Below are 15,970 nucleotides of genomic sequence, written 5' to 3'. Positions count from 1 at the left end.
CCGATAAAGTGAAGGTCGTAAGAAGTTATCGTCCGAAGAAGTACTGAGAAGAAAATGGGAAGGAACGCGAAACGGCGAGGAGAGGTATCCAAAGTTTATATATATATATATACATATATAATTTTTTCAATTTTTCTAGCTGAATAAAAAGTTTTGGGGCTCGAACGATTTTAAGGTGGCGGGGCGGGGGAGGCCACTGTTTTTTAAATATCGAAGCATGCGTAATCGATAATCACGTGATTGTTTAAAACCGGTTTTTCACGAAAAAAATTCTGCCCTGTAGAAAAAAAAAAATAAACTGAATTAAATTTTAGATGGTCGAAAACTATCGATTTTTTTTATAATGGTGATTACGAAATATGAGTCATGTGAGAACATTATTTTTTTTTCTGTCGGAACATGATGTTTTAAAGTATATTTACAGAATTTATAGTTACAAACATGAATACTTTGCCATTTTTGATGAACTTCTATCCATTTTTGTGATTTTGAAAATTTGGTAATGACCATTTATCGGAGAATACGTGAGCCAGATTTTATAAAGATCGAACACAAATCGTAAATTTGTATAACAGACGTATAAGCACTCGCGCCACACACACACACACACACACACACACACACACACACACACACACACAGTATGTAGATGAAAATCGCCTTACTTTACATCACATAAGAGCAGCTTCAGTCAAAAATTTGAAAACTTCAACATTGTACCTTTTAATCTGATGCTGACATAATCGAGACACTGGCTTCCTCGTAACCGTGAAGAAACATAAATAAATTTGCCACGCACTTCATCCCCAGTCTTTAATTAGCAGGAACTCTCTGTAGTTCCTTGTTTGACGTATTTGCCGTGAAAGTTTCGTTTCTGATCAATAACTGAAGTCATCCCTCTCTTCAGTAACGCACATTTTCTTAAGTCCCCGCCGCGCTTGGGTCATCACCCTTGTATGCCCGTCGCATTGCTGTCGTCCATCTTTCTCAGAGTTGACAAGAATGTCAATAGTGTGTGTGAAGTTTGGGGAGTAATTTTTCATAAGTATGCGAGATGATCCCAAGGAAATGAGCTTTATGTAAAGTCGTCGTTGGCGCTTTCTCGATATTTTGCTGCACTGCTGCTTATGAATCTCGATATATTTTTGGTTTTTCTCTTTCTGGAGTTTTGCCGAATATAATATGTTGCCACATATTTGGTGGTGGTTTTCTATAATAATTAGTATTTAACCAGTGCTGTGTTCTTCTCTTTACTTCTTCTATTGTGAGTCGCTAAGTTAATGGAATATGCGATTTAGAATAGTGTTTCTTGCTTTTGATTGATTGAGGGGAAAATTTAGTGCAGATTTGTAATAATGCGGTCACTACATAGTAAAAATGTATATATCTAACTTACTACATTGAGTTCTCATTTATACACATAAGAAAAGACATATTAATGCGTAGTCATCCTGGCGTTGGGTTGCACCCAAAATTTAATATACATCTGCAATTTTAATTATAAAGCATCTATGTAGTTGGTTGTAATTGCGAGTTATGTCACATGCATGCGGATGGCCAGACAATTTCCCTTTCATAGCATTTGTTTTAAATTTGTTAGGGAGTCTGTAATTTCAGTGTAAAGCATTTCATTTGTCTGACTGACATAATTTCGGAGCAATCATAAACACCATGATGATCACAAATGGATAGTTATCTATACTTATAATAAAGCTCAATGTGTGTGTGTGTGTGTGTTGGCGCTCTACAGGCCAGACCGTTCGACCAACAGCTACGAAATTTGGCACGTGTATACCTTGGAGGCCGGGAATGTGCAGCTCGGGGTTATTTTTTCAAATTTTTAATTAAAATTTTATTTATTTAAAAAATAAGCGAAATTTTAGAGTGTTTCTGCTATAACTTCCGAAAATATTACCGCACAAAAAAGATTTTTACATCAAGTTAAAGATCAAAAATTTATCTTTTAAATGATACCAATGTTTTAACCTTAACATTAAATTTCTATTTTTAATTAATTTTTAAATAAATAATTTAACTATATTTTTCAACAATTTTTTTCGTACAAAATAAAAATAAAATTTAAGCTGCACGAGCACGTTTCGCATTCATGGGAAAAAATTAGCTTTTTTAAAAGTGTTGCCATCACATTGATTAAAGCTCCAACTAAAAATAAATTAAATCTTTTTGGAAATGAAATCTGCAAAAATATGATTTTCGTCACGTGTCTGTAGGAAATGAAACAAATATGAAATATTATTTTTTTCTAAAAAATAAATTCAAGAAAATTATTTTATGATCTTTTACACTATTTGTATTATTAATCCAATAAATCAGTTTTATTTTAAGGCAGGTTTTGTTTAATATGAACAGGATATCCATTCAAATCAGGGCCACACTGCTAATTTGTAAACCTTTAGTAATAGACACAAATCTGCTAAAATGGTCTAAATGGAAAATGATTATATTTTATGTAACTTGATCCAATAAATACTCTAATATATAACGAATTTTTGATTTTACATAAAGCTTCTGCTGTGGAAATCACGTTTAACAAAATGTTCTTGAAACACTAATATTTTAAATAACGAATTAATTTCCAATCAACAAAATTAATCACTTAAACTGACTGATTTATAAAAATTTGAATATCACTATTCAAAAAAAAAAAAAAAAAGGATTATTTTAGATTTTCCATTGATCGTTTTAAAGAAAATACGCCAATCAGCGCGCAGGTTTCTCAAGATTAATTGGCCTAAGATTATGAAAATGTTGAGTTTTTCTAAATTTTTAACATTTAAAACTTTATAAATCAGTCTTAGTTAATCGTGGAAAATAGAAACATTCATTCATTTATTTAAAATTTGGTGTGTCCAGAATATTTCTCAGAATATGATACCTTACTGCATAAAATTTAGACTTCATAATTTTTGAAATATATTTATAGGCCGGAACAAAATATTATTATTGATTTCATTTCAATCCTTTTGAAAGCAAAACTAAAAACTGAATTTTATGCTGAATCTGAGAAATTTTTGTTGAATTATTCTTTGAGATATTACGCAAATTATGAAAAATATTTTGTAGTTCACATAAGACTTAAATACCGAACGATTCTGTTTGCAGTACTCATATTCAATAATAATAATAATGAATAAATAACAACAAAAATGATAAATAAAATAAAACGCTTGGTTTCATTAAAAAATATCTTTACATTAATTGCAATTTCGGAATTTCCACTTTAAATTAAATTTGAAGTTTTACCGGAAATGACAACAAATTAGCAAAATATATATAGTAAATTGAACGAAACGATCTAAACAACAGTATAAGTTTGGCATGACTATCAAAATTCGAAGATTAAAAATGTTTTGTTTGAGAAGCTATTAAGAGAAAGTTACTTAAAATATTTAATTGAAAATTGTAGCGAGCGGTAATACTGGTGAACCGGCTGGTCTCCAAAGGCGGCTAGTAATCAAATAAAACCTTTTTGTGGACATAGGGAGATTTAAAGCGATGAGTTGCATGAAAATATCAAGATCGACTGTAGAAATGCTCCTAAATTTGATAGAGATATGCAATTTTAATTTTAAGTACAGAAATAAGTACAGAATTTCATTCCTCAAACTCGTTATAATTTTGAAATGTTAAAAATCCCATGATGGTTACTAGCAGATAAATATAACTGTGAAAAAATAATTTTTTGAGAGGAATCAGTGTGGTTTAAAACAGAGATGTATTAAAATACCGAGTTGATTTTGATAAGGATTAAAACATTTTCTATTTTTATACTTTGTATACAAGAATTTAAAAAAAATGGGGTTGAAATGAATTTTCTGTTATAAAATATATTGCTTTTTAAATATTAATCTATTCTTTTATGGTGAAATAAACTTATTTCAAATTCAATAATCGTAATCTGTAGATTATTATATTCAAAGGCAATCATGATTTTCTCTAAATATTCGTGGCATAATCCAACAACATCTATAAGTCTTTCCTCTTGAGACATATATCTTTTCGTTCAAAATTCTTATGCTGACTTCGGGAATCGGTGGAAGTGGCTAGAATTTGGGATTGAAAGATCGCAGATTTGGTGTCGATCCTGAGTCTCCGCCAATTAATGGAAAATAATGTTTTAAAAATAATGGATAGATGGTTTTGTCTTTCAGTAAATCTACTTCGACTTTTCTAGTATTTTTGGTGTTCTGTTGAAAACTGAAAAGGAAAATTCTCTCTTAAAATTTAGGCGCTTCACGTTGGCACAGCAGTTACATGATGACGTTGTCCCTCTATACAGTAGAGTCGTGTTTTTTGCTGAAAGATATTCAGTTCCTTTGAAATTAAATCGCATTTCACACTTATCAGGTTAATGTATTTTTTAAGCTACATATAATACTAAATTATATTTAAAATTAATTGTTCTTAGCGATCGTTTGATTCGCCAAGAAATAAGGTTATCTAATTAAACATTTTATGCGAAACTTGATGTTGATGCATTAAAAACCCGTTATTTTAATAAATGTACATTAATTATATTTACTTTCCTTAACCTTCCTAATGAAATCGAGACCCATGACATCAAAATGCTAAGTTAGGTGATTTGTTTGAAATTACATTTATTCTTTTGCCATAATATAGTTTCACCTTTTGACTCCTGAAGTAAATTGTACAGATATCAGATCGTTCATCGTTAGATTTCAAAAATGGAGATAAATCACGTGATTATTTGATGGAATAATGAAAAAACTTTGAATTTCATTTACAATGATGGACTCTGCTGCTGAAATGTAACAAATAAATGTTTTAAAAAGTTTTAATAGATTTCAGAAAAAAATTATATTGCCGCATTGAAAAGACGTAGTCGATTCTCCATGGCCGAATGGTCATAGCACTGGTCTCATAATCAAGAGATTGTGAGTTCGAATCCCGCTAGAGACAATGCGATTCACAGTTTGTGTAAATATTTAATTCCTTGATTTTATGTTTCCCTTTATTTCATGTTCCAGAACATTCTGGACATTTCTTTAGTTTACCAGACAAGTGTTCTGGATTTTTCTTACTGTCTCCAGAAATGTATTCTGGAACTTTCCCTGCTAGTATAAAAGTAGAGGATTTGTGATCTGAGATCAGAGTTTAGTTAATAAATTGGTTTAGCTCTACTTCTTGTGTGTGTTATTGAGTTCTATACTTAAGTACCTACGTGACAATATGAAAATCAAATTGGTATCATTAAATAGAATTTTTAAAAGAATTTAAAATGTCGCTTTTGGCAACAATAGTTTCGGGCATATAAGCAATTAAATCTCGTTAAAATTTTAAAATAATACCACTTTTAAAAGTGCAACTATGCCAGGTTTAGTAATTCCAGATTAAACAGTCTTTTCTACACAACGCCAACAAACACAATGCAACTTTATTAATAATAGATATGGAAAGTTTCCAATTTAGGTAATACCAGATATTAATTCTTATCTCATCAATTTTAAATGGCTGGAAACTGAATTTAAAAAAAATATCTGTACATTTGAACTAAACTGTAATAACTAGAAATAGACAAAATTCTTGAATGTACTGATAAATAAATATGCATAAATAGATGCTGTAAATATTTTAAACTATCATTTATATAGCATACATATTCTATAATCTAACGGTTTTTTTTTATTTTGTTTAAAAATGAAACGTTAGGATTTATTTTCACGGTACCTTGACTTTATATGAATATGATAAAATTACCATCAGCATTGACCTCGTAACGATAAAATGTGCAAACAAATATCCGAAAACGCCTGAAGTTTTGTTCTTTTCGTAAAGCGTTTAGTTTTTTCTATACAAACGGCGTTTCCATTTATGTAAAAAAGAAACGGAAGCTGTTAAAACGTTTGGTATTTCTATGGATTTTTGTTACGCCTTGCTTTTAAAGAATGGATTCCCTCACGTCCGTTTTTCACAACCTTGAACGCCTTTCAGCATGATGACCTGAAAGAGGTTGGCATTTTTTGAAAGTTAATCCCTTATGCTCACAGTTTCCAATTGTCTTTTTGCCGTTGCGTTTGATGTATTTCTCATTTCGGATTTTATGGTGGCTGATTTTAAAAGCATTTTGCCTTTTAAAGATGGCAGAGCACTTCAAATTTAATTACAGTTGAGTGCCATTGTGTTCAAGTTGTTTTTGGTTACTGGTTTTCCTAAATGGTTGGGTATATTCTTTTTCAGGATGAAGTATGAAATTGTAAAGAATTTGGATTGCTTTGGTAATACTAATGTGCTATTGACCTGAAGATTTAAATTAAGAGTTTGTGTAATCCGGATTGAAAATACTTTTTTCCTTTTAAATAGGTAGTTTTAATCTTTAATGCTATATTATTTGGTTTTTGTACCATTTTGTTTTTCGCACATTTTTTAACCCGTTAACTGTTTCGACCTCTTCGGAAAATGAGTATCTAAATTTCATAAACATACATATGTAATGATATTTTAAACTCTTAATTTAATACGAATTAATTTCCAAGATTTTATCTTAATTTAGCCCATCCTGACTTCATTCTAAAATATTCTCTTATTTCGTGATTCAATTCCACTTTCGGTTTCATTAATTCCTCTGTAAAATTAATGTGCTATCAGAACTACGTTTCAAATGAGAGTGATACATTAGCGCCTGGCCAGAAATCCTATGTTATATAAGACTAGTGATCATTTGTTCGGTCCTTTTTGCCTTCTGTGTTTGCTCCGCGGTGCTTCTTCTTGTTAATAATTATGCTTTCCTGGATGGATATTAAAGAGAGAATAAAACGAAATTAAAAATACCAAAGTTTCATATATGTCTTCAAACCTGCCATCTGCTGCAAACAAAAATAATGTTACATATTATTTAGCCGACAGGATTTGAAAATCATTACATATATATATAATATTGACAAGGAAAGCAAAATGCTGTACTTTTTCCATGACGAGTATATTCGTCAAAAACATTCAACTGGTTAAGTTCTATCTGAATTCGGTTTGTGCTCTAAAATCGATAATTTCCTTTATATAAAACTTGTACAGTTGTTATTAAAAAAATGAACATAATGATGTTTGTTTTATAAATTAATAGAATAGAATAGACAATAAATTAATAGAATAGACAAGAAAAATATATACTATGAAACTTTTGCGGAGTGTTATATTACGGAAACTTATACGAAAACTTTACTGAATTACGTTCCTTGACAATATTATACCCTAACCCGTCGTTGTAATGGAAAAATCACGATTTTGTTATCAAAGAATCGTTACTTCGAATTCCGAAACCTATCATGCATGTTGGTATGCTGAATTCGTTATATATTTAGTATAGTAATAAATTTGGAGAAGAAATGATTCATCTACATCATTTGGAAACTATTTAAAATAATGAAATTCGTGTCCAAGTGCATCTAGTGTAGAGTCAAAACACAATATGCTGAAATCAGTCATTGTTAATTGCATTCATGGTAGTATGTTAATAAATATATATATTTCCAAAATGATGAAACACCGAACAGTATATTTTCGTTCGGTGCTTAACAGAGCTTTCTATTTCGTATACTTAAACCGAAAACATTTAGAAAATTAAAGAGTCTAATTAAAACAGTTGCGTTTTTCTTGAGTATTTTTCTTAAGCTAATCACCTCTGAGAAGACATGAGAAATGGGTTATCATTCATGTTTATTGAAGATATCTTCTTGTTTCAATTTATGTTTTATTGCTTTATTTGGTTTATTATATTTTTTATTTGTTTATTCTTGTTTGATTATTTAGTGGTTAGGGTTGTTATTTTACATGTAAGATAAATTAATTTAGTTTGCTCGATTCTTTGTTCAGAAATTATCACTAAGCTGAATAATATTTTGCTAATAAATTCTCTGTACATTCTTGAGATACACCTTTAAATTTAAATGTGGTCAAAATTTGTTTAGAATTTTCTAATTCTCGATTGCTTATTATTAACGCTTCAATAACAATGTATAATCAGTATTACCCTAATTTTTTTTTTCTCCTTTGTTGATAACATTTTCAACCCATTCACTGCGAGCGAAATTTATAAACGCTTCATTTTACCTCAGATTTCTATGAGATATCTCGTTGGAAACTGCTTGAATCTTTTCTATATCTTGTAAATGGCAGTAAATGGGTTTAAGGCAAAGGGAGGATTTTTTTTTTTTTTAAATTATAAGATGTCGAAGTCGATATATCACTCATTCGATACCAGATTCCACTGAAGATACTTTATGTATGTGGGCATGCTACATGATAAATCTGCCACCATTGCTCAGATATCAACATAATAGTGTTGTTCGGGATTCTGCTGAATGGGATGCCGTCTCGGGTGCCACCTTTACCTTTTAATATGGTTAGAAATTTCCGTCTATTCCGAAAAGGCTAATAATAAAGATTCTAATGTATTTACTTAAAAAAATATTTTTTTTTTAAATTTTAAGAATTAATTTTAAAATGCTAAGAGCGTTTATTTCTAATTACACGGTTTTTTTTAACATTTATTTTTAAATTGAAATTCTATTTTGACACAATATTAATGAAAACTAAAGTGATTATTTTTTTAACGCTTTCATTGCACTATTTTAAACTTCAAGAGTCGAACCATTTAGCTATTTAGATTATCCTTTTTCTTTTTTTTGCTATCTTTTAAATGAAGTATAAACGGGTTATTTAATTAAAATAGAAATGAGGTATGAATGGCAGGTGATTTACTCTACAGCCAATGTCTTAAAACATAAGATACCTTGTAAAGGGAAAGAAATTTAACTAATTCCTTTACCTTATTCTTCGCATTTCCGATTCGTCTCTAAGAAATGAGATAAACTTAATCAAACTTGCATCCATTACAGGGCTTAGACGACTCCAAGCTCAATTAGTGACGCATGTGAATGGGCGTGCTTTAATTAGGATGTGAGTGTCGTTCGTTTTCATCTTCTGATGAAGAACTTCCTTCTCGGTTCTCTAGCGTTGCTTTCTCTTTCATCTGTGTAGGCCGTAATGATAAGTTTTCTAAATTTATATCAGCAATGAATAAAAGCCCCATCTATCATTCTTGTCGGATTATTTTTAGCTACATTTTAATTCATAAGTTTAATGTTGTTGGATTGTTTTCTGTTGGAATGGTTGTTTTCGAACCAGAAACCAGCGGGGGTGGTGTCCCCGAAACTTTCTTGCAAACTCTCTAATAAAGTTGTCATGCTAGACAACGCCTTGAATGTCATTGCTGTACGATAGTTATGAAATAATTTTTGGCGTGAATTTAGCATTTTTAATGAATCTATCATATCATTCTTGGCGTGTTTTTTTTTTCGTGATTAATCTCTGGCATGTCGTTAACAGTATCCGAAAATCGAACTTGTGTTTTAGACACGTTTTTCTAACCGATTGAAACAAAGATTCGACATGAAACTGCTCTTCTAATCACAAAAATCTCACAAGAAATTTGATATATTTAAGTCATTACATTTACATGTTTATGAAAGTAAAGACCAATAGACAGTCAACCCGTTTTTGGATATGGCTTAAAATTTGGCTGTGTTTACACTATAGATATTAAATCCTTGTACCAAATCTTATCTGCCTAGCTCTCTTCTTTTTACTGTTATCAGGTTAATTTATATTCGAACAACTTCACAAACGTCCTTTCTTAAAACAGATTTTACTCAAAATTTGATAGAAATCTCTGATTTAGAATAAGAACCGTATACCAGATTTCAACCATCTAGCTCAAAGCGTTTTTGAGTTATCAATTTGACAAACTGACGGACAGGCATTTTTCAAAAGTGTCATGGAGGTATAAAACGTGGAGATTTGTCAAAATCCCGATTTCGAATTTTTTAACAATTACTATACTTACTCTACAAAAACGAGAAAGTAAAAATATTGGAATCATAATTTTATTTTGGAGGAATTAATAATAGTTGGATATTTTTGTTTTTGAAAGAGTTATTTCGGTGAAGGTTATTTTCATCCTTTATGCTATTCGTATCTGAAATTTAATAAATATGTTTAATATTTATAGAGATATTTTTTTTAAAAAATTTCATTTTATTTTAATGAATTATAATAATTGTTATTCATTAATAGATTATACAAGGTGGTTTTAAAATAACCTTCCCTGTTTGAAGACATCTGTAATAGCGGATCTCCAGCTAGGTAGGCAGCTTCCTAGAGCCTCTAGGCTGAATCAAGCCACAAGCAGTTCGATTAATAAACTTTATTTTTCGAAAAATATAAAAAAACTTAGATTCTATGAATGGTGGAAGTATCAGGATAATATTAACGCTTTATCAAGTATGATCGGTCAGGTACCTCTAGCATTCATCATTTTCGCCTATTTTTAGAATACTTATAAAAGTGAACAGTTGTTTCAATAATGCCTTTTAGTTTGGATTCATAATAGATTAATAATGTATATTTATTTTTTATATTTATTATTTATATTTAGGAAATTTAAAAAAAAAATTATCTTAAAATAAATCTTTAACATATTAAAAATGTAATGATATACTTTTAACAGCTTAACTGTCTCGCCCGTACGCCATACGTGCATCGATTTAAAGAATTTTGAAAGTTGTAAGCAAAAAATAAACCATTCATGACAATTATAATTCAGTATTAAAATTACTTCGAATATATTGATAAGTCAAATATTCAATGGATTTCCATTTGAGTCAAAATAAGAAAATGTTCCCAAAATAGAAGGTGTAATTTTATTAGATGGTAAAGAAAATAAAACAGTTAAATGGTTAAACAGTTTGATGAACTTTATCCTTAGGATCTCTTGCTTCGTACTGTTCATTCTTGGATTCGAACCCCCCCCCCCCCCCGCTCTTTTGCGTTTGCGTCGGGAGGGGTTTATTTCGTCAAAAAACCAGTGAGAGAAAAGGTGAAAGGAAGACATTTATATTTAGCAATTGGGCAAATACAGATGATTGCAGGATTAGGAGGCGTTATAAGCACTCATTTTGCTGCATACCTTCCCTTACCGAAGTACAATCGTCAAAAGGTGATAATCTCGCGATCATGAAACGGACAGTTACTTTTTCTTTCTATCTCTTATATGATCCACAGTTTTAATTTTCTGCTTACTATTATGTATTAGGAAGTTACATCTTTCAAACAATTTTACTAACAATCGCCGATATAAAAGTATACTATTATTTTTTTTAATCTAATTCTATATCAAAATTGATACTATGTCTATTTTTTATTGATGAGTTTTGATGTGTTGTCTTATTATTCTTATAAATTACTTTAGTTGGTAACAAGCTACTTTTATGTACCTCTTCACATTGCCAAGTCGTCAAAATAGGAGTGCAACTCAACAAAATGAAACATTAGTAAATAAATTAGCATTAGGCTTGCCAGAAGAACTAACGCTTGCTTGATCTTGACGGCTAATTTAAGATTCATATGAAAGTAGATTTCAACCTAAAGATTATATTGTGTTAATATGCAATTGCCATAATTTCTCTGATACAGATTTTACTTTCTAGGTTTTCGTTTTAAAAAATGGACGTCTTAATTAAACATCTCTTCTCTGGACTGATTGTCTTGTAAAGAGCTCTTATCAATGATGAGTTTTGGTGAGTGGATTTTTTCACTGTGTAAATTATCTTTGCTAAATATATTTAATGTTATTTAGATCAATCAGTTTAATTTGTTTTATGTTATGATTTCGAAGTGATAATATTAGCAGTTTTTTCTGTTTTACAGAGAAAACCGATGAACTATAGCGTCTAATAGTTCTATGCTTTGATTTAATATTTTTTTCTTCCAGTTTTATGGTTAAAATTTATTTAATCTATTCAATGGCTGTTTAGACTGATTGTTATCTACCTGTATTTAGCATATCGTGAGATTTATTTGAGCAAAGACAATGAGATAACTGTAAGATAAATGAATTAGTTTTACTATAAATAGACATATTCATTTTACCAAGAAGAAAAAAGAAAAATAAGTTTGAGAACAACAGGAGAGTTCATCCATGTAAATTCAGATATTAAAATTGGAAAATCTTTAAAATAGTATTTTTTAAAAATCGTATATATTTACGATTGATAAGAACTAACTCGTATTCAGTATATCTTTCCAATAAAAAATGTAAAATAATCATTTATGAATTGTATTGTTACTATTTATGAATATTTGATATTTCATATCTGTGTAAAATTAATTACTACATCGTACTATAAAATTTATTTCCATCAATTATAAAACAAAAATTAGTGTTGGATCTAAAACGTTAAAAACTATGATCAGCTGACAAAGAAATTATTTCGGAAATATTCTCATGTTTTTCTTATCAACTTTCATTTATTAATGCTAATGATTTTGTAAGTCTATAAAATTAAAAAATTAATAATTTTATGTTGATTGGTTAAAATTGAAAAAAAAAATAATAAACCTTGAAGTTCTGATACTTGTTTAGTGCTAGAAAAATTTAATTTTAAATAAGTTGATTTGAGTTGATAAAATTGGTGAACTCGTTTTTCCTAGTCTTTATTCAATATTTTCTTGCACCAAATCGGATTCACAATTAAATGTATCAATAATAATCAATAAATAATAATAAAGACAATAAATAATTTCTTATTTCCAGTAGGGTAAATGCATATAAAACTGTAATTTCCTTTTTTTTTCCCTTCAAAATTTTGAATTTAATGATGAATTGTCTACTTTCAATTCATCTTTTTTTTTGCATAAATTACTTTTATGTAAATTTCTTTGAAGACGAAATAAATTTTTTAATTGGTTATTGCTTTAAGTGTGCTAGCATGTAATGCAAAAGAAAGGACTGCATTTGACAGGTTTTCATTTAAAATATCGCGATCTTTCAAATGCATTTATCCTCCCACCGAAAAAAATCTGTCTTGTGCATATGCTTCTAATCGAATTTTGCCATTTTTGTTCAACTAATTGGAAAAGGAAGTAACCAATGACTAGAGTCAAGACCGAACCTACGCGGAGTCCTAAAAGCAACTACATCACTTTTTTTTATATTCAAATTGATAAGGTCATTATGAACTGCTTCTGTATGTTAACGCAAACCGCTTGTTCTGACAGGTAATGAGTTGTCTATGATTAATGCAGATCGGTGAGTAATTTTCTCTCCACCCCCCTGACGACCCTAACTAGTATTATGAATAATCTACTACGCATGCGTGGGCTTGGGGGAATAATGACTGCATCATTTAATTCCGGTGAACACCTAGTTCCTATCCTACCGAAATCAAGCACTTCGTGACCGAAAAGCCTTATAATCTACTATAGGCCATCTGCACGCCTGGCGCGTCTGCTGAATTAATTCCATGAAGCGAGTCTCGGGACTTGACCAATTCATGATCAAATACCAGAACCGGTGGATCTTCCGCGACTGTTACAGAATAACAATGCAATTGGTAGCTCTAATAACCGAAGTGCTCTGAACATGCTGTTTTTCCCCTAACGTTGTACGATTCGTTGAGTGGTTTTTCTTAATGCTCATATCTCTATCAAGGATGGACAATGGAGATAATTGTATTTTTCAAATCTAATAATGTTAAAGGGGGCAATTTTTTTAAAAAAGAGGTCATTACATGGATCGTGGATTGTGGTTAATTTGTTTTTATCTCTTGTAGTTAATTTGGTGCATGTCTGTTTTATGGAACGTAACTATTTAGTGTTATCTTCTAAATCGGCTAGTTTTGTCAGATAGTGCAAGTTCATTAGTTTGTAAATGGATGGTTTCTGAATGAGATAAGACATATTCTGCGAATTATAAAGGAGGGAAGCATTTATCATAAAAGATGCAAGATGAAACTGCCTTTTTTCTGATATACAATGTTTAAAAAGAAAGATATTCTAATCGTGGAATCATTATTAAAATAAGAGGTTTAGTTAATGAATCTTCATGTTTTACATTCGATACAGTTTCTTTTTTGATGTGCATTCTTTACACCGAAATTGCATATTTTATTAGCCCTTGGCACTCGGAAAGGTAATCCGATGCATGATTATTCACCAAATGCAATGATTTGTTTATTGCTCTGAAAAATTAATCTTTATTTTTTTTTACCACTCTGTACGTGTTTTTGACAATCAAAATTGGAAAATAAATAAATAAAACGTCAAAATGATAGACCGTCTTGAATGGGGGGAGTGTGAGACACCATCCAAGTGGAAAGGGTTAAATTTAGTACAAAAGCAACCTGTATGAACTTAGTCCATCCTTTCATGAAAATACGATAAATTAACAATGTAAAAAGCTTAGTAGACGGAATTCGATACATTTAGTTTTTTAGAATTTAGACAGAATTTAGCCTAAATTTGTGAGCGGTCTGCTTTTCTGGCAAGCGTGCGTGCGTAAACGTTGTTGTTTCTTATGGCACTTGCCACGGACAAGCCCGCTGTTACGAAGACAGCGATTTAAGCCGGAGGGGGAGCGTCTCTTGTTTTTATAGTAGCGCCAACTAGGGCCAAGAGTACGAATGTACTACTCAAGCATCACCCATTCGCTTGCACAATCCCTTTTTACAAGAGGGCGCATTTACACATCTCATAGATAGAACAACGGAAGAACAACCATGCCAAAACCGGGACTCGAACCCGGGACGCCCAGATCACGGAGAAAACGTGCTACCCCTATGCCAGGACGCCGGCGAACGTTGTTATTCAAACTCATTAGTTGAATTTAGTAAATGATCTTTATATCAAAATTATAAAGTTATATTTATTTTTAGATTAAATCTTTTCAGAAGTTATATTATTCGTTTATTCGCATATTTGCGTACATACCCGAAAACTCAAAAGCCCAACAAACGATTTAGTATTTAGTTATGACATCAATTATTTTTACTTTACCAAGATCTTTAATCTCAAGAATCCAAAGGAAATTTTCCAAAGTGTTCACACAATTATCTTTATTATACTACTAAGAACACAAAGTGTAGTATAATGCTTAAGCATATAAAAAATTGAGAGGGCAGCACTCTCGATGGTTTTTACAAATATCAGTAGAAAGGAAATGAAGAAATACAATGCATATAAATGAAACAATAAAAGTAAATGTCATATTGCTATAAATAAATTAGTAACCCTTATTCGTAATCGCGCCGTGTTATTCAGTTAACTTATGAAAGATATCTTGGAATTTAGTATTTATATATATAAAAAAAAAGGTTTAGTATTTATTTTCTGGGGAAATTTCTTGAGATATTGTCATGTCATTGCTTGGGGCTAACGAAGCACCTTTGGAAGCTTGCCTATTACTTATCTATACTTTATATTTAAAAAAAAAAAAAACTTACATTTATAATGTTGAGTGCAATGTTCATTTTTTTACTTCGGTAGCAACCATCTTCATAATTATCATACTAGTCACCATTAGCTGACAGTTGGTTTTTCAGGAATATTGGTTATATTTGCTCTGAGATAAGTGTATTTGAAATATCTTCATGTCCAAGATTCCGCCAAGCTGTTTGCCATTAAATCCGAGTTCTTTTAATTCTCTTGCAGGCCATTTAAGTGTGTCGTATGCAAGAATCTTGCTAACGGTGACCAGAACCATGACATCAGGGTGCTATAAAAATGTAAATATGTAGTTTAATTATCGCGATATTTTAACTTTGCTTTTTTTTATCCGTCTCGTAAAAGACAGAGATAAATAACCTTGTTCTTTAAAATTCAACAATTGAAAAAAATATACGCTATCAGATAGTTGATGAAACAAAGATAACGTTTTGAATTTCTGGGCAATAATGTTTTGTTGGAAATTAGGGAGAGTGAGGGAATCATTACCCTTAGAAAAATAATTCGTACGATTTGTACTAGTATCATTAAAAAGACAGTTTTTAAATTTTGAAACGGTGTAAAATCCTATTTTTGTGTGATAATATTTTGAAACATTTTTAAGCGAAAACTCCTAAATTCAAATTAATTTGGGCTTAATTAAAATTGTATTTCA

The 15,970-nt window shown here is 30.5% G+C and overlaps 1 protein-coding gene across 1 annotated transcript in view; it reads left to right on the top strand.

Moving 5' to 3' along the window:
• LOC129980848 (glycoprotein 3-alpha-L-fucosyltransferase A-like) overlaps window positions 1–15,970 on the top strand; it is a 254,073-nt gene that overhangs the window by 93,599 nt on the left and 144,504 nt on the right. The window contains exon 3 of the mRNA XM_056091274.1: window positions 11,523–11,612. The gene's annotated coding sequence lies outside the window, so the exon portion shown is untranslated. The remainder of the gene's footprint in view (window positions 1–11,522; window positions 11,613–15,970) is intronic.

Source organism: Argiope bruennichi, chromosome 8 (assembly GCF_947563725.1).
Source record: "Argiope bruennichi chromosome 8, qqArgBrue1.1, whole genome shotgun sequence".
NCBI lineage: Eukaryota > Metazoa > Arthropoda > Arachnida > Araneae > Araneidae > Argiope > Argiope bruennichi.
Note: the sequence above shows the minus strand (reverse complement) of the source record. Positions and strands in the feature narration are given on the sequence as shown.